The sequence below is a fragment of the Leguminivora glycinivorella genome, chromosome 21 (assembly GCF_023078275.1).
Source record: "Leguminivora glycinivorella isolate SPB_JAAS2020 chromosome 21, LegGlyc_1.1, whole genome shotgun sequence".
NCBI lineage: Eukaryota > Metazoa > Arthropoda > Insecta > Lepidoptera > Tortricidae > Leguminivora > Leguminivora glycinivorella.
In genome coordinates this window covers 12,627,526-12,652,602 of record NC_062991.1, presented here as the reverse complement: position 1 = coordinate 12,652,602, position 25,077 = coordinate 12,627,526, and the positions used below count along the sequence as shown (strand labels likewise).

Here is a 25,077-nt window from a genome sequence, read left to right as displayed (position 1 = left end):
AAAAAATTACAATAGTAGATCTTTATAAAAACTTTCTAGGAAAATTGTTTTGAAATTGATAGGTTCAGTAGTTATTGAGAAAAATTCGGAAAACTACGGAACCCTACACTGTGCGTGGCCCGACACGCTCTTGGCCGGTTTTTTTAATAATATTCATATTTTCGGAAATAATCGCTCCTAAAGGAAAAAAAGGTGCGTCCCCCCCTCTAACTCTTGAACCATATGTTTAAAAAATATGGAAAAAACCACAAAAGTGGAACTTTATAAATACTTTCTAGGAAAATTGTTTTGAACTTGATAGGTTCAGTAGTTATTGAGAAAAATATGGAAAACTACGGAACCCGACACGCTCTTGGCCGGTTTTTTTTTAAACTAGGAATCGTATGCTTACCAGGCAGCTGTGTAAATGTCCGGTACCATTTATTTATATATTTATATTTTAACTTCCATCCGGCGTTTTATGCTCCCAATTTTATCACTTACTAGCTTTTGCCCGCGTCTTCGCTCGCGTTAGAAAGAGACAAAAAGTAGCCTATGTCACTCTCCATCCCTTCAACTATCTCCACTTAAAAAATCACGATAATTCGTCGCTCCCTTTTGCCGTGAAGGACGGACAAACAAACAGACACACACTTTCCCATTTATAATATTAGTATGGATAAAAACGATGAAAAATTATTTTTTTTCGAAATTAAAGGAAAACAAAAAAAAAACACGGTGTATTTATATTTTAACTTCCAGCCGGCGTTTTATGCTTCCAATTTTTATCACTTAGCTGCGTGGATAAAGTATCAGTCACACTTTGGCAAGTATTTCAATGTGAAAGTGACAGATCTGATGTCTTATCCACGTAAATGAGTGATAAAATCGGAAGAAAAATACGGCAGTTCTAAATTTAAAACCAACATTAAAAGGCTTAAAACTAGTTTTACGCATCTAATTAATGAGCAACTCATAAACTTGAAGATCGCTAAGTCAACTTACCCTGAGAGAAGTTAAGTTACTACTCTAGTTAAGTGCTCAGTGTTAGTAGAAGCTTTCTGATTGACATCGACCTGCGGGCGTAGCACACTTTCGATAAACTTTATCGCATCGTTGCGTCTCCCTATCGCACTTACAGATAGTGCGAAAAGGACGGTCTGATATTGTATCGTTTTTCATACTTTCCTGCTTGAGAGTCTTACCCCAAGATGATTTTTCTTTCTTAAATATATTTGATATGATGGTCGATGGATCTGGCCAAAGGTATAGTCATCATGGCTAAGCTGCGATCCCAGGTTCGAATTCCGGTAAGGACATTTATTTGTGTGATGAGCCCAACTGGGGGAGTACCTCCGCCTTACAGAAGACCGCAGCCAAGCAGCACTAGACCCTACTCTTAGTATTGTGTTCCTGCCGGTGAGTAAGGCTGCCAGAGCTCAACGAGGGTGCGGTGTGCTGGTGAAGAAAGGACCTACGGAACTCATTTGTTCCGTCTATTGTCTTTTGAGTCGTTGACAACCCAAACCTTTCTTAGAACTTGTACACTCCTTTTTTCTGTGTACTTAACACAACAAAAGGGAGTGTACATATTTCTAATGGGTTGGCAACGCGCATGTGACACTCCTTGAGTTGAAGACGTCCAGGTTACGGTGATCGCTTCCCATCAGGCGGACCGTATGCTTGTTTGCCACCGACGTAGTATTTAAAAAAAAGAACACAGATATTTCTTAAAGAGTCAGGAACAAATATCTTTGGTCATCATACAAATATAAATGCCCATACCGGGTTTCAAACCCAGGACCGCGGCTTAGTAGGCAGGGCTACTACGCGCTATACCAGGCCGGTCTACAGTTGAAGAATAGGCGAGACGACTAAAAAAAACTAATTAGTCCGTCAGTTAGATTATCAAACAGTTTTAGACACTTCTTCAATTTATTTCGGTTTTAGTTTTAGACACGTATTTTTTCTTTTTTCTCGTAAACGAAAAATAACGACGGTACAGTGCGTTGAAGTTTCGCGTGACGTCACGCCTAGGTACAATTTTTACTTAGGAGCGACGTCACAAGCCGGAACTTTGATGCTCTATATATTTGTATTTTTTCATTAATTAGAAAAAGCGAAAAATATGTGTTCAGTATTTCTGAACGATTTAACTGACGGACTAAACAGAATGCCAATTTTTTTATGTAGTCATCATCCCTAATATCCCTGCAACTGTTTCTAGTCAATCTAGTAGATCAACAACACACCTACAGTACAAGTCTACAATACTGTAACTGTGTGCACAAGGGAGCGACGAGCAAACACACCGTTTTAATGAACACAGTACAGACCGGCGGTTTTAGCAACTATTCTAGCAAAGAGGTAGTTAATTATGAAGGCATCTTCTGGGCGAGCTCACTTCACCGTAGGCCACATCTTTGCCTTTGGCTAGTCTGTGGCCCAGAGTTAGCCCATTTCTGATAATAAAAAATATATAAAAAGTAGGCAATTCAAGCACAAGTTCTTGCGTTTATACATCACTAGAGATCGTTATCAAGGTTGGCAAAAAAAACAAATACTTACATTTAAATATTCACTTTGTTCCTAACTACAAAATAAATACTTACCTTCTTAGGATTACACCTCTACGGTACAAAGCCTTTTCCGATTAACTATATATTTTTAAAACAATATAGGTACGTAAACGACATTAATTATGTCATAAAAATACATTACGCGAAGTGTAGACATATTATTTTAATCCAAATAATCAAATGCACTCTAGATAAGACTATCTAGAATTGTTATTCAAGTACCCAGTTCAAGTCAAAAGTAAATAGTGCACGAAGCCAAATCTGTTGAACAAATTTTAGTTATTTATTCAATGTAATTTAGATAAATAATTATAAATATGTGTATATTTCATAATTTGTTAAGTATATAATGTTTTAAATATTTGTGTATTTGTTTTTTTGCCAACCATACTCTGCCACCAATACAGCACGCTGATAACGATCTTTATACATCATGTATTGAATCCTTAATCAAATAACGGGAAATTATTTCCCACTTTATCAATCACCACAAAATATTATTTATCTTTTTATATGGCACCACTGAACGATACTAATTATACAGATTTAAAATCTTAGTAACATTTTGAATTTGAAACAAGGCTAAGACTTTTCTAATGGCAACCATTTGTGACCACACATCAAAGTCAAAATCAGTTGTCATGATTTTTTGTGTAATAGCAAGAGTTTTTTTTAGTGTTTTGAGGCTAAGTATGAAAAAAAAATCTGCTAAGTGCATACAATGAACATTATCATAAACTAGACATATTTTCCCTGTGCTTTGCTTAAATAGAATAAAATTGTCATAACGACATTATTTAGCTAAAATTTTAAGATTTTAGTAAGTAGGAAATAGTTTCCCAGTGTTCGTGCCTGAGCTCACGATTTTGGTAGGTTTCAATCAAGTGGGAATATATTTCCCAGTGTTTATTCTCGACTTTAACTTTTTAAGATGTCTTTTTTTTTGTTTTCCATTTTTTATTTTATTTCTGTTCTACCTGAAAACAGTTCCTAGTTTTCAAAAATGCCATAAAAAGTTTTTCTTTTTATTTAAGGGTTAATAAAGTCAAACACGTAAAATAATGTTAATTCAATGCGCTCGACCTGTGACACATTAACCCAGCTTGACAAAAGAGAGTAAAATTTTAAAGTGGCAACATCTCTGTCTCGTTTTCTCACACTAATTGAGTTGAAAGGGACGGCACTATGATATCGCCACTCTTTAATTTCTTCTCTGTTTTGTCAGGCTGTAATATTATAATAAAAAAGCATGTTGCTAGGCAGTGTGGTGGCAGATGGACTAAAATGTTAACAGAATGGTGGCCGCTCACAGAATATGTAAAATAATGTGAATATGTAATCCGGAAAATTGCGAGTCACAACTGGATGAGACTAGCTCAGGACCGGGGCAAGTGGCGTACTAGAAGAGAGGCCTATGCTCAGCAGTGGGCGATAAAGGGCTGATATGATAATGATGATGATGAATATAAAAAGAATAGAAAAACTGTAAACAGTAAAAGATAATTAAGATAAACTATAGGTCTATTTTCTGTTCATTTATTGTAGATAAGAAAAATATGTATGACTGTTTGTTTCTGAATAAAAAAAAAAGGCTACTACTACTACAGTGGATGGAGAAGATGCTATGACGTAGCACGTAACTCTCGTCGTAACCCGCGCATTATTCGTAGCTTGTAGCAATGCTCTGCTACGCTTGCGCATGCGTCGTAGCACTGCGATGCTACAAATACTACGAACATTTTTTTTTAATTTACACTGCTACTCGTAGCTACATCGTGAATCGTGAGGAAACCGGACTAATTCCGATAAGGTCTAGTTACCCTTCGGGTTGGAAGGTCAGATGCCAGTCGTTTTCGTAAAACTGGTGCCTACGCCAAATCTTGGGATTAGTTGTCAAAGCGGACCCCAGGCCCTCATGAGATTCAAAGAATTCATGAGCCGTTGCAAATGCCGGGATAACGCAAGGAGGATGAGCTCGTAGCTACCTCGGCCTACAGGTTTCTTTTGTATGTCAAATACAGTCTCAAAAAACCGGCCAAGAGCGTGTCGGGCCACGCTCAGTGTAGGGTTCCGTAGTTTTCCGTATTTCTCTCAAAAACCACTGAACCTATCAAGTTCAAAACAATTTTCCTAGAAAGTCTTTATAAAGTTCTACTCTTGTGATTTTTTTCATATTTTTTAAACATATAGTAGGGGGGGACACACTTTTTTTCCTTTAGGAGCGATTATTTCCGAAAATATCAATATTACCAAAAAACGATTTTAGTAAACCCTTATTAATTTTTAAATACCTATCCAACAATATATCACACGTTGGAGTTGGAATGAAAAAAAAATCAGTCCCCACTTTACATGTAGGGGGGGAACCTAACCCTAACAAAACATTTTTTTTCCACTTTTTATTTTACCACTTTGTCGCCGTGATTGATATACATATTGGTACCAAATTTCAGCTTTCTAGTGCTAACGGTTACTGATATTATCCGGGGACGGACGGACAGATAGACATGGCGAAACTATAAGGGTTCCTAGTTGACTACGGAACCCTAAAAAGAGTAGAAATTAATAAGTGGCAACATTGTAGTATCATCTCTTTCAAATCAATAGGTGTGAGAAAACGGGACTCCACTACGATGTTGCCACATTTTAATTTATTCTCTTTTTGGTCAGAAACATAATTCGTATTTCAAAATACAAAACACAAATTACAAACGTTTATTCAGCAAGGCCACAAGGGTTTTTTTACACGTCAATACATGAAATTATACATAAGTTAAAAATATCCAGATACAAAAACATTAATTTTTTTTTATACCACGTCGGTGGCAAACAGGTATAGGTCCGCCTGATGGAAAGCGGTCACCGTAACCTATGGACGCCTGCAACTCAAGGGGTGTCACATGCGCGTTGCCGACCCATTAGAAACTTGTACACTCCTTTGAAGTCACACATGAAAAACAATTATAAATAAATACTACAGCCAATACCTCACTTAACAAATAAACAAAAACAGAGATGTATAATCTCAGTAGTTAATAATAAAAATAAAATTAGGGATGTAAAAGGTCAAAGTGTGATTAAATAACCTAAAACTTCAACCAAACCCTAGGAGTTCATAAATCATGTTTTTTTATAGTTTCTCCACTTTGAAAATTTATCAAGCGTTTAAAAAACGCTAGTCTATGCCACCGTTCACACATCATTGCGAACGAGCTAACAGCGCATGAAACGCAGCGATATCGCTCGAGAAACGAGCGGTGGACGGGTTTATACAACGTGACTAACGCAGGATCGCGTTATGCGTGAGTGTTTAACGATTTTCTATTCAAGCAGTTACTTATAACTCTTTTGACTCTCTATTATATAAGTAATGCCTTTTTTTTTTTTTTTTTTTTTTTTTTTTTTATTATAAATGGGCTTACTCTTGACCACAGACTATTATATTATAATATTAATATTTTATTTGTAAATTCTTGATGAAAAGTGGTTTATGAGGTCTATTTAAATAACCAAAATTTAGACTATTTACAAAATGCAAAAGAAATAATACTCTTATAATTATGCATTTTGTTAGATATCTGCAAATCCCAAACATGCTTTAAATTATAATAATACTAACTTTTGCCCGAGGCGGAATGCTCCATATAAACTTCTATCCCCCATTTTAAGAAAGTGGGGTGTTAGAAAGAGACAAATGTAGCCTATGCTCTTCATGCCTTCAAATATCACCACTTAAAAAAATCACGTCAATTAGCCGTGAAAGACGGACAAACAAACAGATACACACTTTCCCATTTATAATATTAGTATAGTGACTTTTGAGGATTCGACTGTTTCATATATTTTGACTGTGAGATGGCAACCCGTATTCCACATACGTGAATACGTGCTTTACTAAGTAGTTATAAATAGGTGATTAAAATTGCCATCGGTTAAAAGTAATAAATTTAAAATGGCTAGCCGAAAAAAAGGGCGGCAATAAAAATAGAAAGCGGGCTGTTTCCCATTCTCGGATTGCTCAATATTTTAGTTAAAAGATATCTATAGAAATTTAAAAACAAAACCCATTATAAGATTTATTTATGAGTTTACTGGTACAACAGAAAAACCGCTATCGCACAATGCACAGTACGCCAAACCTATAACGTAATCATACTCTAATATGGTATATTATTCCATACAAAGTCTACTCTCCTTGGTAAACTGTTTCCAGGACATCTGGAGCCCATGTGTCGAGGCATTTGACCATGACCGTATCATTCGTTGCAAAAGTGACAGCGGGGGTCCCTCAAGCCCCTGACCACGCCGAGCGAGACAACGTGCACCGCTGCAGTAAGAGAGAGCGAGACAGCGCACCAATCAGAATCAGAGCCTTGGAAGGGATAAGGTCCCATAGAGAAAGCGTGGGCGCAATTGGATAATTGTAGCGACGAAATCCTTATATCATTGTTAATAAAGTTGATATTAGCGTAACTAGAAATAAGTTGGGTTTGCAGGGACTCCAGTTAGGATGAAGGCCGGGAGTTGAGGACACTCTGATTTTAGACTCGAAGGGAGACCCAAGTCTTTCCAGCCTTGTTAAAATTTGTTCCCTGATCATATATAATTGTATTAATTGTTAAAGATTAATTGAGTAGTAATAGTAGAGAATAAAGCCAGTGGTTCCGGATTCGGCGATAAACGAGCTAAGTACCTCTTTTATCCAAACAGCGTCTTAAGTTGTATTTTAAGAAACACAACATAAATATTTAAATATCTTTGTCAAGTGCAAGGCAAGTTCAATTCTTGCTTTATAATCTGGATATATTGTTGGGACAGGTTCTATAACCTTGTGACGGTTAATTAGTATTATAAAGTAACTGTATAATGCTTCTTCAGTTTCTTTCAGCTTTGTGTTACATATCTTGTATGACACTTTATTGATGAATATTAGTGCGAGTTCGAGCCTCGCCATTATGTTAAATATGTTCCATATATATTTGTTGAAACCAGGATTCGAGTTCCTGAGATATTTAATGTACCTAACTACATTTCGTAAAGGATTGAAACGAGACGACCGATATTATATTGTTATATCCTACAGATTAAACAACATGTGCATTTATTATAACTCAAACTGTGTTTAGAGTAAACTGTCTTGGAAATTCTGTTATTACAATTCCTAATGAATTATTGTATTGTTGTATTAAATAGAGCATATAGATGTTATGTAGACATTGTATGTAGACGTTACATCAATAAGGCGAAATAAGGGTTTTAGCGGGTTTTCCCTTACTTCATGAGCCATTGATTTAATATATTGTCCCCGCAAAGGTATGGGCTATAGGTTGACTTGTATTGTATACACTTTTGTCTTATTAATTTCATTTTATATAACGAATGCCTTATAGATTTCTTTGATAGGAACGCCCTATACCTTCATAAATTTGCGATAATATATTTCAATTTTATAAATCGCCATGTGCCTTTCCTTACAACTACCCCATATAGTAGCTCAGACTCCTTAGATTCATCTACATCCTAATCAATCTAATTTATTTAATTCTCTAAAGCCTTCAGCATGGTATTTTAGGTCCCCCAATACCATTACACGTGGCGCTTGTGACGCAGGATCTAGTGCTTGTGTCTAAAATACTTTACGAAAAAGACACAACTAGAAAAGAACTTTACCTTTAAAAATCAAACACAACGTAGGAAACCTTATTTGCAAACTTAATAATGACGATCACTTTCTATTATACCTACCTATGAAGAGTCTGAGAGGGGTGTTAGGTTGCTGTATAAAGTGCTATAATGATTCACAGTTTTAACAATATTTGTGTATGTAGTTTGCTGTAATGTTTTAACTATTATCAGAAATTCCAAGACAGTATACCTACTTTTATTCCGTTGAATTTTATTGTATATCTGTGTGTGTTTTGTGTGCAATAGCGTGTTTTGTGCTGATATTTAAATAGCAGGAGTCAGTTGTTCCCGCGATTTATATAACTTAAAATCAGTAATCTAGTATCAGTTTTAGAAATATGTTTAGTTGTAACTAAAATGTAAATGACGGTCAATAATCGGGATAGTGTTACCTGGGCAGTTCGAGATTATATAGCAGATTATTATATAACAAAGCGTGTCGGAAAAAAAAATTGACCGTATATCGGAATACATATAACAAAATAATACTAATTTTGTCAAGACTGGCGTGGTATATTATTTTCACTCTTGGTGATACAGATTATGATTTAATATTGGCGATTAATATTATAATAAATATAGCTTGCAGTTAGTGAATTCGAACAAGCTACATTAGCAGATAAACCTATCTACTCGTAGTTCAGTTAAAGGAAAATTTGATGATATTATGGAGGCTTGTGACAATAAAGAGAATGTCAAATCGGTGTTTTGTGATGATAGGATAGGTAATTACCAAGGTATATTTCTAGTACCTACATATATAGATGTCGTAAATAGTAACGTTCAAATTTTAATGCTTTTATTAAAGCTTGGAGAAACTAAGAGATGATGACCAATCAAATGGCAGTAGGTACTATATAAACATTTTCCGTTTACGAATCTAGATTTGATGACATTGAGGTGGATTATAATTTCATTTGCAGCTTACCTATAAATTATTCCAACAATGTAAAATATACTATGTATGAATGTATTTTGCGTAGAGATATAGATATGAAGTTATTTCAAATATAAAATATGTAGTATGTATGTTTGTCGTAAAGATTTTGTTTGAGATACACGATATTGTTTCAATCGTCAGTTACCGATATTTATCGATACTAGTTAATGGAACGAAGCATTTTAAAAAAGCAGGTAGAATATTATTAGTGATAACCATGCATTGTTTATCACAATAGATAAAACAAGAAAAAAAAAGAACAAGTGTTCGGACGGTTTACTTGGTTCCACATTACCTGGTTTGAAGGTTAATGTTGCAGCTCGATTTTCGATTGTTTATGTTATCACGAAAGAATTACCAATTTAATAATTAAAGTCCTAAAAGTTTGGTTCTCTTAATATATATATAAATAAATAACACATTTAGAATAAATAAGTGTAGAAACACGCGATGTTTCAGTTGTATACCTATACCTATTTATGCACTCAGTATAACGTTGTTGTACCTTTCGACCTGAAATGAAAGATGCGATAAATACTCGTTTCGAAATAAAAGAGTAAAACCTTATAAAACACATTTTAGGAACAAAAATAAATAAGTACATAAATATTTTGTCTAAAGTGTTGTATTTCAGGCAGAATGCTTATTAATAATGATGAGGACAATTATTACTAATCGTGCAGGTTTCAATGGTTACTGTAAAAACAAAATAAAAGGTATACCATGTTTTGCATTTTAAATTTGAATTTGCAATTATTTTATGAAAAGACTTGAAAAGAAAAAAATACATAAATCTTGCAGTTATTGGTTGGACAGACAAAAGGTATTTTGTTGCAGGATAGTTTCAGTATACCTAACATACCTGGCTTTAATAGGCGACTAAGACCGATCCTAGGAAAAGACTGGTGTGAATTGTGGCAGTCTTGACGCGTCTAGAGACAAGACACGACGCCGCTGTATAGCCGACTGTGGACGGTCTCGACAACGCCATTTGGGTTGACACAACTTACGAGATCCTGATTTATTTTATCGATTCCTTATCATCCTCTTTTCCGTGGTTCAATTTCTTAAGCTTAGAGTTTGCGGGTATTAGTTTGGGGTTAAATTAATATTATTATACTCAAGCGATTAGGAACGAGATTGATTGCCAGGTCACACCTCTGTTATATGACTTGCGTAGAACAACCTGACTTCACCATACCAGAGGCGCCGGGGTTAGCCATAGTGGCCACTCAAAAAAAAAATCACTGGTATACCGCCTAACATCTATGCAAGGAAAAAAACACATAGTGCATTTGCGCACTTGCTAACCCCCATGCGATACGATGCTACGTAGCCATACACACATTTATTGAACTCAGGCTCTACGTGGGTAGCAGACGGGATCAGTTTTAGAAGCTTTGGCACCTCAGGGCTGCCCTGAGTAGTACATCTCACTTACGCTTAGGAAGGACTGTTTCTACGCCTCCGCTCACGCTGGACGCAGTGTGACCCGAGAATTAATTCTCTCGTCTCAGACGAACGCGTTTTATAGTAGATCAGGCCCTGTCCGTGAGGAAGTGACTCTGAGGTGTGTGGCTGAGGTATTTGTCTGTCCAAACCTTACCAAATAGGGCCATAATTCCATTACACGACATATGTATGGTCAGGCCATTGTCTATTCAAATCATTATTTCATAGCAAAAGCTCAATTGCATCACTTATTAACAAAGGTTAAAGTGAATTTTAAAGCCACATTATTCACTCATCTAGCATCACTATCATAATACTATCTAAAGACCCTAAAGAACCAAGATGACAAAGGGTTTTATTTTATGACAGCTATTCAACAAATGATGTGAAGAAATGTCTTCAAATAGAAAATAGACATTTATTATGCCACAATATAAATTATATGACACAAAATTATTTTGATCAGTGTAATTTGAGATGCGAGATCTCTTGACGACAACATAGGTGTTATTTACATATGTAATAATCTACTACAAGCTATCAAGTATTATTGAAAGTTGATTGTAAATTGTAATCAATAAACTAGAGGTCTTATGTGTGAACTTTGTTTGGAAAATCCCTGGCCAGGGTAATGCGTGGTTGTGAAAGGAGATGTGTGATTGTAAGTTAGCATCTTGGGAAGGTGACGATGTGTGAATTTCGAAGATTGTATGGTGATGTATGAGTCAAGAGATCTTGTTAACACAAACTGTAGTACTCGGTTAACGTGAACTTTAGATAATTTTATGAAAACGCATAAAGCTTGAAATACGAGATACAAAATTAATTCAATTTCATTAAACAAATAACGCTCTAAGATAGGCTATCATTTGTGCAAAGAGACATATTATTATGGTTAATCCGTTAGAGGCAGTAATTGTAACGGTCTAAGCGCAAACAATAAGATACAATAAATAAAAAAAATATATACTTTAAAATCTTTATAATCTTAAATTTATTATTATTTTCTTATCCGTGCCCAAATGTCAGGTAGTTCCTTCAGAGGTATAGGCGTCGGCGCTAACATATTATTGTTATTGGTTTATTGCCCATTACAAGGTTCATAGTGTGGTTTTGTTAGAAAAGAAAGAAGCATAATTAACTTGTTTAAAGCTACCTTCCGTTTGTAAACATTGGGACAAAGACGCGAGTAGCAGGATAGCATTGATTGACAAGCGCGCTACCTTTTCGCGGATTAATAAAGTAGTTTTCTAGATTTGAGTATCGTGGACGTGCACAAAGTAACGCCAGCTTCCATCGATAATTATTAAGATATAAATAAAAGGTGTTTACATTTTTTTCCAAGTTCTCGTATTCATGTTATATAGGTTACGTAGAAGACGGGGTAATTTTGTTCGACTAACCAGAGAGGGCGTGAGATGGCAACCCGTATTCCACATACGTGAATACGTGCTTTACTAAGTAGTTATAAATAGGTGATTAAAATTGCCATCGGTTAAAAGTAATAAATTTAAAATGGCTAGCCGAAAAAAAAGGGCGGCAATAAAAATAGAAAGCGGGCTGTTTCCCATTCTCGGATTGCTCAATATTTTAGTTAAAAGATATCTATAGAAATTTAAAAACAAAACCCATTATAAGATTTATTTATGAGTTTACTGGTACAACAGAAAAACCGCTATCGCACAATGCACAGTACGCCAAACCTATAACGTAATCATACTCTAATATGGTATATTATTCCATACAAAGTCTACTCTCCTTGGTAAACTGTTTCCAGGACATCTGGAGCCCATGTGTCGAGGCATTTGACCATGACCGTATCATTCGTTGCAAAAGTGACAGCGGGGTCCCTCAAGCCCCTGACCACGCCGAGCGAGACAACGTGCACCGCTGCAGTAAGAGAGAGCGAGACAGCGCACCAATCAGAATCAGAGCCTTGGAAGGGATAAGGTCCCATAGAGAAAGCGTGGGCGCAATTGGATAATTGTAGCGACGAAATCCTTATATCATTGTTAATAAAGTTGATATTAGCGTAACTAGAAATAAGTTGGGTTTGCAGGGACTCCAGTTAGGATGAAGGCCGGGAGTTGAGGACACTCTGATTTTAGACTCGAAGGGAGACCCAAGTCTTTCCAGCCTTGTTAAAATTTGTTCCCTGATCATATATAATTGTATTAATTGTTAAAGATTAATTGAGTAGTAATAGTAGAGAATAAAGCCAGTGGTTCCGGATTCGGCGATAAACGAGCTAAGTACCTCTTTTATCCAAACAGCGTCTTAAGTTGTATTTTAAGAAACACAACATAAATATTTAAATATCTTTGTCAAGTGCAAGGCAAGTTCAATTCTTGCTTTATAATCTGGATATCTTGTTGGGACAGGTTCTATAACCTTGTGACGGTTAATTAGTATTATAAAGTAACTGTATAATGCTTCTTCAGTTTCTTTCAGCTTTGTGTTACATATCTTGTATGACACTTTATTGATGAATATTAGTGCGAGTTCGAGCCTCGCCATTATGTTAAATATGTTCCATATATATTTGTTGAAACCAGGATTCGAGTTCCTGAGATATTTAATGTACCTAACTACATTTCGTAAAGGATTGAAACGAGACGACCGATATTATATTGTTATATCCTACAGATTAAACAACATGTGCATTTATTATAACTCAAACTGTGTTTAGAGTAAACTGTCTTGGAAATTCTGTTATTACAATTCCTAATGAATTATTGTATTGTTGTATTAAATAGAGCATATAGATGTTATGTAGACATTGTATGTAGACGTTACATTAATAAGGCGAAATAAGGGTTTTAGCGGGTTTTCCCTTACTTCATGAGCCATTGATTTAATATATTGTCCCCGCAAAGGTATGGGCTATAGGTTGACTTGTATTGTATACACTTTTGTCTTATAATTTATATAAATATTTCAAGTGATAAAGGCCTAAATTGTTTTCCTCAAGTACGTATTTCTGTAGTGTATTCAAGTTTGCATTCATAGATTATTAATTTCATTTTATATAACGAATGCCTTATAGATTTCTTTGATAGGAACGCCCTATACCTTCATAAATTTGCGATAATATATTTCAATTTTATAAATCGCCATGTGCCTTTCCTTACAACTACCCCATATAGTAGCTCAGACTCCTTAGATTCATCTACATCCTAATCAATCTAATTTATTTAATTCTCTAAAGCCTTCAGCATGGTATTTTAAGTCCCCCAATACCATTACAACTGTCATGATGCCGATCATTTCTACGGACCAGCCATTTTTTTTTCGCGATCAGCATTGGTCCCACAATAAAAGTTGTTCATTATAACCTCAAAAGTCACTATGCAAATTTGAACAGTCAGTTTTATTTCATCCTGTATAATATGGAAGTATGACTATCATTATAATTCGACTTAAGGTGTTGGAAAACGCAGCGATACCGCTGGAAAAACGGTGGACGAATTTACACAACACGACGCAGGATCGCGTTATGCGTGAGGTCACAAATTGTTTTGAACAAAGCTTCAAAGAAACATTTTGTTTGAATTTACGTTTGCGTGACCTTTTTGCTGCTTAAGTAGTGTGAAATTCTTAAAAGATGTACTAAAAGAGAGAATATTGCTGTTAGCTTCTACAGTAACTCCAATACTGATATGACTGTATTGAACTGAATACATTTTATATGAAAGGAAAAAATGGAATATTTTACGCTTCCGGCGGCTTGAATCCGTATCTTCTGCAATCCGTGCATTGCTCTTAACCAATTTAATAGTTTATACTAGTTAAATGACAAAAATTTCAAATTTCAGGCACACGGACATTTCTTTTTATTTTATTTTATTATTTTAGTTTAATTCAATCTTCTATTTATCATATCATATTAATATTCACAGTTTTATTTTAATTTGAAATTTACGTAATTCGAATTTAATTTTATCTTAGTTGTAGTTTGATTTTAAATTAATTATAGCTTTAATTTTTATATATTGTAAATTTTAAATAATGTAACAATGTGGACTGTTTATCTGAAATAAACGAAAACAATACAATCAGCTACGGAAGCCGCGCCTGTCCTCGCAAATTTGTCAATGCCTTTCCTTATGCAGCAGCAGCAGACGTCTGCTGGGTGAAAATAAAAATTAATTAAGAATAAATATTACGGTACCCGTTTCAGTCATACAATATATTAAGTATAATTATTTTTTAAATCGGGACTTAATCGCGTATGACTACTTACTTACATATTAAACTGACCAACGTTTCAGGGACGGCGTCCCCGTCGGAGGTCAGTTTAATATGTAGTCATACGCGATTAAGTCCCGATTTAAAAAATAATCATTCTTAATAATCGTGAAAGATTAAATCCATATATTAAATAATCAAAGGACCCTATAAGTATTAATCATTGTTTATTATTTTTGGTCTTTTAAGCAGTCATATTAATAAATAAAAATTATTTCGATGTCGCATGTTAAAGACTCAGTAACTATCAATTTCGCAGCACTGAAATCCTAATATTACATACATTAAAAAAATATTTCCTTATATCAGAGAAAATAATTAATGTCAAAGAAAGAATATTCAAATTGACATATAACAAAACATTCTTAAACTTATTATAACATGTCAAACCAGCCCGCGTCCATTTTTAAATGTAAAATCCAATTAGAACAACAAGTCTCATAGCATTAATCCCCGGAACAACTTGTTCCATTAAATTCCTCAAAATGCTCAACGTGCCATAAATAATACACCCTGTATATCCCACAAGCAATTGTAAACTTTAAAGTCAAGGCGACAAAGTTTATGTTATACTTGAAATGTGATGAAGCTGTAACAACGACCATTCGAATTTGGTACCAAAACCACTTGAATTATAGTCTAAGGTCACTAGCCAACGGCACAATTGCTAACACTTCGTGAGCACAGATGTTTGTTCCTGTCATGGATGTTTTCTATATATATATGTCGGAGACAGACCGGATATTGGCACGGATAGTCAATTATAGCGCAGCGCGCGAAGAGTTGCAGTTGGACAGCTGACGTCACAACCAACCAGTTGTCCACCCAACCAGTTGTTGTCCCCACTTCGTGCGCTAGGACGGAGCCGGGATACCTGAGACCCAACACTCTCTGGCGGACCACGCTAGAGACAAGAAGTCTTAGAGCCTCCTCGGAACTGTCCACGCTATAATTGTTCTAAACCAAGTTGTTTACCTATCAGTTATTGTAAAATTTAAAGTGTGTAAAATAAATCGTTGATTACTATCGTCTTCGTCTCAATCCTCGATGACCCAGCAACGCCCCGATGTCTGAAAATGGTGCCAATCCTGACCTGTCCCCGACATCAGAAGTGGGATCACATCGAGGCAAAGAGACGCAAAATAATTGCACCGGAACGGAAGTGCCGCCATATTGGCAATTTCTCGAAGCGCAAAATCAACAAATGCGCGCGCTTGTCGAGACACTGAAAAGTTCGTCAATACCAACCTACAATCCACGGGTGACCTTTCCGGACTTGGAACCCGACAAACAAGAAACCAACGCCATGACATGGTGTGCTACCGCCGACGTGTGTATGGCCAAAGCACCATTGGAGGGCGGCCAGCTAGTTGTCGCCATCCGAAAGTTGCAGTGACTATGAAGCCATCAAGGAAAATGTTGTTTATGAGTGATAAGAATGGAAACGGTCATACTCGTTTTCATAACCGTGAAAAAAAGAGGATGTACCCGCTAGAAAAAAAAATGGCAACGTGTTAAAAGGAGCAGCGTCCACGTGGCTTTCGCAAATCGTTTACACAGTATAGCAATAATAACTCTTGTTACAAACTTCACGACGTACCGTGCACCGTCGAAAAACTACCCTCGCACGCAGCAAGTTCATGCGAAACTGGGAAATATCGGGTTGCGCCGTGTTGACGTGTGTGAAAATGACGTCAGTGCAGAGGACATTTCGTTACTGCAGTGGTTGTGGGTGTATGGAGAACAGTTCTAAAAATCAGGAAATTCAAAATTCCTAGACATCCAGAAAAAGGCCGACCGCGTCGCCCCTGCCGGAGATTAACTACTTAGTCGTTCTTATACTGTGTCGCCAGGGTAAAGGCTTAAGCTGCGAACAGTTCCAGGAGCTGTTTATTGCGAGCTAATTGCTAACCTAGAAACGTGGTAGTAAGGTCACGTGTCTAACCTTGAAAGCAGGTGAGTGATGCATTCCATAATGTTATTTCGTGAATTGTTGATCCTATTTGTTGAAAGTTTGAGAATATCCACACTTGATGAGAATGAAAACGTAGTGATTATAAAATTCCGAAAATCGTAATTATTGTTTGTGCTAAAATTATTTAGTGTCTTTTAATCTTAAAAACAGAGATTCTTATTCTGATTTTGTTAGTTTCCAAGATCCGTATTCTGTAACGTTCCGTAGTTTATCAAATTTGACAAGTTATTGCCAGTATTAGAGTAATACCTACCCCTTAATTCGTGATCTATCTCGAATTGTTTATTGTTTGAAAACAGAAGCTACGCATATGAAATTATATGTTTCAGTGTGCTACAGTCAAGTCTACACAACGTGTGGTATCTAGGAATGTGTGCCATCACGCCAGTATCGCAGAAACTGCAGCACAGGGAGAATGGGAAAAAAAGGGGACAGGTTTCGTTCCAATTGTTTATTATTGAATTTTATTCAGTGTCATGGTTAAGCAGTTTAAAAAAGCCGTTTTATTTAGTAAAGGTTTAAAGACAAACAAACACGTGCTCACACTTGTTTGTCCATTTCAAGTTTTATTTTAATATCAGAGAACGTTCATAAAATCATAATTGTTAAATCTCATATCTAAGACAATGCCAGTCGTTGTTTATTTGTGAATTTGTTTCCCTTTGAGTTTTTACTTCGGTAAACAATGAAACTGATACCGTGCAAATTATTATTTCAGTAATGGCCAGCTGTGATAAACTAAGACGAGCTTCACTGCACCTACTGCAGCAGTGGCAACCGCTGCTTGGCGCCTTCGTGCTTGAACTGGTCTTCGTGAGGTCTTCATCTTTGGCTTCGACGTGTGCGTCGTAGCGACGAATGAGAATACGACCTTGGACACTGATACTTGAAGCTGGTGAGCAGTTTCCATTTTATTGGGATATTGTTGAGATATTTGTTCTGTTTAGATTGAGAGTTCTAAACAGAACGAAAAAGCTAAAGTAAATTCATTTTTTTTGGTAAACATTAGTTTGCAATCGAAGAATGAAACTCGTTGTTTTCATGGTTAACGTAATTTTTATTTTGTACCATATTGCTATGTGTTGCTTTGGCTCAGACTGCGTACACCATTACAATCATCCGTAAACGTAGGAGTAAAATTCGGATCTATTTTTCCGTTTCTGTGCGGCCACGTGTGGGTGGCGTGCGTTTGGTTTGGTGGTGTAATCGGTCGATGTTGGATGCCGTATGGAGGTAGTCCATATTCATGTGATGAACACCGGGTAGAGGTGGTTCATATGTCGCCGTGTGTCAGCTGTATGACGTGTGTCAAGTTGCCGAATGGATGCAACTGTTAGAGCACTGTAACTCATTACCTTGATTCTGATTTAGTGACATTTTGATCAGTGAGATCAACACGTTGAGTTTCATTCTACTATTGTTGACTTATTTTGGTACCTACATACAATTTTGAAAAGGTTTTTTTTTGTCCTTAACTAAAATGATAGGACAAAATATAAAACTGGTAAAGTTGACTTTTTGGTCATGTTTTTAGTTAGTTTCATAATAAAGAAAAAGTGAAAGGCTTTTTTTGATCTTACAATTTTAATTGCGGATTAGAGTCGTTGTTTTGCGAACCGTGAATTTTAGGTAGTTCTGTGACAGCAAACAAATAGGTTAACATTTAATGGGCTCACGATAGATTGAGGAAAATGCCAGATAGCCACGTACCATTTGATAATTTAGATGTAAAGATAGCGAGTGTAATATCGAGAATGAGGATCTCAGTTCGGCTGGTCAGACCGTACCAGAGGCTTCACCGTAGTCGTAGCCCGTTAGAAGTCGGTATCTGCTGTGTGCAGTCCGTGGGTGCGCGATGCGCGGGGAGCTCTGGCGGAGGTCGGGTCTTGCAGAGACCGTAGAGTCACAGGGTTGACTCGGCGATCCCGTGGGGATGCGCGTAGTGTGTGGTTATGGTATAACCAATAGGCCACGAATGAGATACTTGTTTGGATTTTATGAAATTAAATGTGTTGAAGATTTTATTGTGAAAAAAAGACAACATTTGGTACTCGGTTGTTTTGGCATTGCGTATAGTGTGTAAATAATGCTATCCATTTTATCAAATTTAAGATTTTATTGGGAAGAATAAATAACTAAATTGGAACTTGGTTGTTTTGGCATTGCGTATGCTATCCATTTCTTGAAATTTAAAGTTTTGAAGGTTTTATTGTGAAGAATAACTAAATTGGCACTTGCTAATTAAACAACCGTTTTGGCACTACGTAATAGTGTGTAAATGCTATCTTAAAGTTTTTAACGTTGATCATTTTACTTTGAATTACCGAGTTTCTTTGAGATTTCGTCAGGAGTGACCGAACGGTGTACTTTGCGTGTCTATTATTGTTGCAGAGTAAAACACACGAGGACGTGTGTAAGCGCAGGAAGGCCGTGTCGGAGACAGACCGGATATTGGCACGGATAGTCAATTATAGCGCAGCGCGCGAAGAGTTGCAGTTGGACAGCTGACGTCACAACCAACCAGTTGTCCACCCAACCAGTTGTTGTCCCCACTTCGTGCGCTAGGACGGAGCCGGGATACCTGAGACCCAACACTCTCTGGCGGACCACGCTAGAGACAAGAAGTCTTAGAGCCTCCTCGGAACTGTCCACGCTATAATTGTTCTAAACCAAGTTGTTTACCTATCAGTTATTGTAAAATTTAAAGTGTGTAAAATAAATCGTTGATTACTATCGTCTTCGTCTCAATCCTCGATGACCCAGCAACGCCCCGATGTCTGAAAATGGTGCCAATCCTGACCTGTCCCCGACATATATAAGTATGTATTTATCTATCTAAGTATGTATATCTTCGCTTAGCACCCATAGTACAAGCTTTGCTTAGTTTGGGCACACCTCGGACACTGACGATCAAATATATTGAAAGAGGCGCATTCCTAGCACAGTCTTAGCTCGTGTAGGCGAACGCGTACTATGCTCGTATGAGTGAAATATGACAGGTCGACTGTTCGTGTTTTTGATAGGCGGTAACTGTGAGGTAACCGAGAGGGGGCGGGCGTCACTTTCAGCGGGGAGCGGGAGTGGCCATACTGTACGATAGTACTCTTTATTATACTGTGGTTTGGGGCTGAGTTGATCTGTGTAAGGTGTCCCCAATAAAAAGAAAGGAAAGAAAGAAAGCTAACTCTCTCTATCTCAGGGGCTCCCAAACTGTTAGTACCTAAACACGCTTTCATGTTGCCTAAAAGGTAATGCCCCCCTTTGAAAAATGGTCAGTCACATTACACAGTATTGAACGATTAGTTGTCCACTTGTCCAACGGTCCCGCGCCCCTCTTATAAAGTTGCTGCGTCCCCCTGGGGGGCCCGCCCCACTGCCCCACTGAAAACTCTTGAATAAAGAAATAAAGTTTATTTCTCTTCTATAATAGCGTGACAGGTCCAGACTCTAAACTAATTTGTTCCGTCTATTGTCCTTTGAGTCGTCGGCAACCCGAATCCTCCGAACACAGCAAAAGGGAGTGTACAGGTTTCTAATGGGTTGGCAACGCGCAGGTATAGGGTTCCGTAGTTTTCCGCATTTTTCTCAAAAACTACTGAACCTATCAAGTTCAAAACAATTTTCTTAGAATTTCTTTATAAAGTTCTACTTTTGTGATTTTTTTATATTTTTTAAACATATGGTTCAAAAGTTAGAGGGGGGGACACCCTTTTTTTGTCATTAGGAGCGATTATTTCCGAAAATATTAATATTATAAAAAAACGATTTAAGTAAACCCTTATTCATTTTTAAATACCTATCCAGCAATATATCACACGTTGGGGTTGGAATGAAAAAAAAAAATCAGTCCCCACTTTACATGTAGGGGGCGTACCCTAATAAAACATTTTTTTTCTATTTTTTATTTTTGCACTTTGTCGGCGTGATTGATATACATATCGGTACCAAATCCCAACTTTCTAGTGCTAACGGTTACTGAGATTATCCGCGGACGGACGGACGGACGGACAGACAGACAGACATGGCGAAACTATAAGGGTTCCTAGTTGACTGCGGAACCCTAAAAAAAGACTCCATTTCGCCACGTATCGTCAACGATTAACACTTTGGCTATGCCAGCACAATGCGACTATGCACATTATAATAACAATACCAAATAAGACATTTCATGCAATAAATTAAATTGTAACGGCTCACAAACGCTCCCAAAGACCTCTCGTCACTTGCCAAATAGCCTTACAATACAAGCAACCACTAAAACTGTACCAGTCTAAACTTAAAGTCCATATTCACTTAGGTCGGTGGCACGCGGTACATTCCCGTGCGTGTGAATTCCGTTTCAACATGAAATGTGGTGTGTTCCCGTTTCGTTAATTTGGCAATTCGCTGGCTTTTGTCTTTATGTTGCAAGTAATTATACTGCATGCTGTCATGTTTTGCTTGAAATATGAGAAGTCTCTGTAGCCCGAAAGCTGGGGAAACATGTTACATTAATAATGTGTTTGTGGCAAACGCAAGATGTTGAACGTAATTATACTAATTATATTATGACCTGAAACTTGAGAGATAAATGTGGATTTGCAAAGTTAATTTACATTTTTATGCCGATATAACTTTCATAGAAATTATGATCATAGACATGTCGTTATTTTTCTTCACGTTGAAAAAGGGAGCCATACAGACCTGTGACCATAACCCCCCCTTAATTCCTTAAAGTGGCAGAGTAGGTAAGGTTAACACTTTCGAAACCGGGCTCTACGCGGCGCTACGACATTTTCGCTACATACGGGGAAACCCATGTAATCGGCTACGCTTCTACGAGCGGTGTGCCCGACAGTCGGGTTCTTGGTAGCGAAAGTGTTAATATGCTGTAATGTTTCAATCATACCAAAGTTTCGAATATTATTGGGGCAATTTTTTATATTATAAGAATCTACTATATTATAGATGGGCTTACTCTTGGCCACAGACTAGCTAAAGGCAAAGACCTACGATGGAGTGAGCTCGCCCAGAAGATGCCTGTTCACCCTAGATTTGAAGGTTGCCGGGTTATACGAGCACGGAGATATAGACGCCGACAAGGAATTCCTCTCCTTGGCAGACTATAATATATGAGTATCTCTATCAAAATCGATCTTGGCTAGGCCTGGGTGCGTAGCCAAATGGCACAAACGCTCACGAAAAGAAACGCTCGTACATATCTATCTCTGTCGCTTTTGCGTATTGGCGCAACATTTTCACGGCGTTTCGTTTTCGTTTCGCGTTGCAGAAATGCCATTCGGCTACAGCACCTGGCCTGAAACTATTATTGTATATCATAGATTCGAAATTTCCCTCAATTTTTCGTAATCCTTATCAAACCCGTATCAATCTCCATGAACGACAATGCGTCGTTAATGGAACATGCTCTAATTTAATTTACATTTCATAACTCCAGTACGCCATTAATCAAGTTTGAGGATATCACTATGACGTCAGCACTATGACGTATGTACTCAGCCAAGCCACTCAATCTACAAAACGTCGTTTCTCAGTCTTGAGTCACTCAATTTTCATGCTCATCTCTTACAAATTGAGTCCATACTCCTTCTTCCTTATTGGTTGATATGACTTTCTCAAGTTGTAAGATGATGAGTCATCATGATTTGTGATTTAGCGAAGACGCAAATAAGTTTGGTAATGATGGAACTGACAATGCAAAGGCTGATTTCTGGGGGATAATAAAAGTGGTTGTCATCATCATTATCATCAGTTTTGAGCCATCTCATGATATTATAGAGAATCTAGTCTGCTCCGCAGTAGATCGTAGGTATTTCTAGGGCTTTACTACTGGGTTGGTGTGACAAAGCCAGTTACACCGTATCCATTTTTAACCCCCGACTAGCAATGCACGGTCGAGAAGTTTCCAAAGTTGCAGAACATTCCTCATGAGAATTTTCGGTAACTTCTGAGAATGTTCTCGAGAACGAGAATTTATCAGAATACTTAGTAACTTTGTAGTTTATACCATAATTTCGTCGAACTCAGCAAGTCAATACGTAGTCCCGTGGTAGTGCGCTGGCTTCGTGTGCCGATGTTCTCAGGTTCGATCCTGACAGCGATCTTTTTGTTTTTATTTTGTTTGTTTTTTTTTGTATATACATATATTGGCATGACCAAAAACAGGCATCAAGAAATAATAGTTCGGTACCTAATTTAAAAAAGTACTAAAACTGTGAAGTCTGAAAGTCGAAATGTTCCCTGAAGTATAGTGAGAATTTAAGCAACTTATAGTGAGAATTTAAGTAACTTATCACTTATCAACAAAATAGCTAACTGTAATAGACAATATTATACCTATAATAACATATAGTTTTATATTATGCCCATTTAAACATTATTTCAAGTATATTTTCTTGTTTAAATAATAAATTGCATGTTGCGGGAATGTTCTGCGAACATTCTCAAGAATGTTTCCGCTTTTTGGGAATGTTCTGCAATTTCTACATTACTACCCCCGACGCAAAAACGACAGGGTCAATTTTAGGCGCCGATTAAATGACTGTAGATGTCAGTCTATTACACTACCCATTTGCAATTTAAAATATTTTGTACACATAATAATATGTCAAATATTGTTGTTATGTGTTGGGTTAAATTGTGGTGTAGGTGAGAGGCTGGCAACCTGTCACTGTAATGCCACAGTTTCGTTTTCTTTTAACCCCTTATTTGCCAAGAGTGGCCCTGAAGCTTTAGGAGTTTCATGTGCTCTGCCTACCCCTTTATGGGATACAGGCGTGATTGTATGTTGTTTTTTGTATGTATAATAATATGTAACATAACATAATATGTGTGAAAAGCGTGTAAGTTTAATTCAGTACTCTATATCCTCTCTAAATGTATTTATTTAGTCAACAATTTCGTTATTTCAATTCAAACTGGGAATAAAACAAAGAACATTCAAAACTTTTGGAACACAAAATGGCGGCGAGCATAACTCGACGTTTTGGCACATTCCACTCCCAGTTACCAACTTGTGCAATTGTAAATTAGCTGCAGCTTTACAGATGCATTCCGTTGCAGTACAATGTTTCTGAATTGATAATTTAATTTCTTAAGACGCAGAATCTCATACTGTTTTCTATTACAAATGGGTTTATTCATGGCTACATCATCCTCCTTGCGTTATCCCGGCATTTGCCACGGCTCACGGGAGCCTGGGGTCCGCTTTTAACAACTAATCCCAAGATTTGGCGTAGGCACTAGTTTTTACGAAAGCGACTGCCATCTGACCTTCCAACCCAATTAGTCCGGTTTCGTCACGATGTTTTCCTTCGCCGAAAAGCGACTGGCAAATATCAAATGACAATTCATACATGAATTCCGAAAACTCATTGGTGCGAGCCGGGGTTCGAACCCGCGATCTCCGGAACGAAAGTCGCAAGTACTTACCGCTAGGCTACCAGCGCTTTCTCATGGCTACAGACTAACCGCGGCAAACTCGTGGCCTACGATAGAGCGAGCTCGCCCGGAAGGTACCTGTTCACCCTTGATTTGATAAGTATTTTTTCCCCTCACTAGCTCGGAAACACGTGTTTTGTCCTTTAATACCAGCGGGTAAAAACTCATTTTATCCACTAGTGGGTAAAGTAATTTGACCTTGAATAAAGTCAAATTAACTGTTTTAAAATTGATAAAAGTAGGTGAATCTAGTAATAAAGATGATTTACCACCTGTGGAACTACTGGAAGCAGTGATAAACGCATTTTTTGCGTTGTAGTTTCCTCGCTATAGTGAGGGGAAAAGTTTTGTGTTACACTCGGGTGCAAATGTATTTTACTTCTCGTGTGTTAAAAAACTCGCAAGTTCAGGATTCTATTCTCGAACCACTCGCTTCGCTCGTGGTTCAACTATAGAATCCTTTCACTTGCTCGTTTTTCATTTCCACACTCGGCGTTAAAATACAACTTTGCCCCCTTGTATAACAAATAACTATTTATTTAAATACTTTTAGCTAAGGCAAGGCTTTGTAACAATTTGCCAAATTAGTGCCTAATGATGATTCTTGGGACTGATTGCCAAGTGGACCTCCGACTGTGGAAGATACCAAGAGAAAGGTTACAATATAATGGTCTAGAAAATTATTTCTGTACTTAAATGTCTTCTTTATAATATGCTTTGAAGCGATAAGCAAATGGTCTGTATTAAGGAATCCGTACCTTACGATTACGATACTCTAA

At 37.1% G+C, this 25,077-nt stretch overlaps 1 protein-coding gene across 1 annotated transcript in view; it reads left to right on the top strand.

Annotated features, from left to right (window-relative positions):
* The window catches only part of LOC125237595, a 613,374-nt gene that overhangs the window by 342,094 nt on the left and 246,203 nt on the right, over positions 1 to 25,077 (top strand). The window lies entirely within an intron of this gene.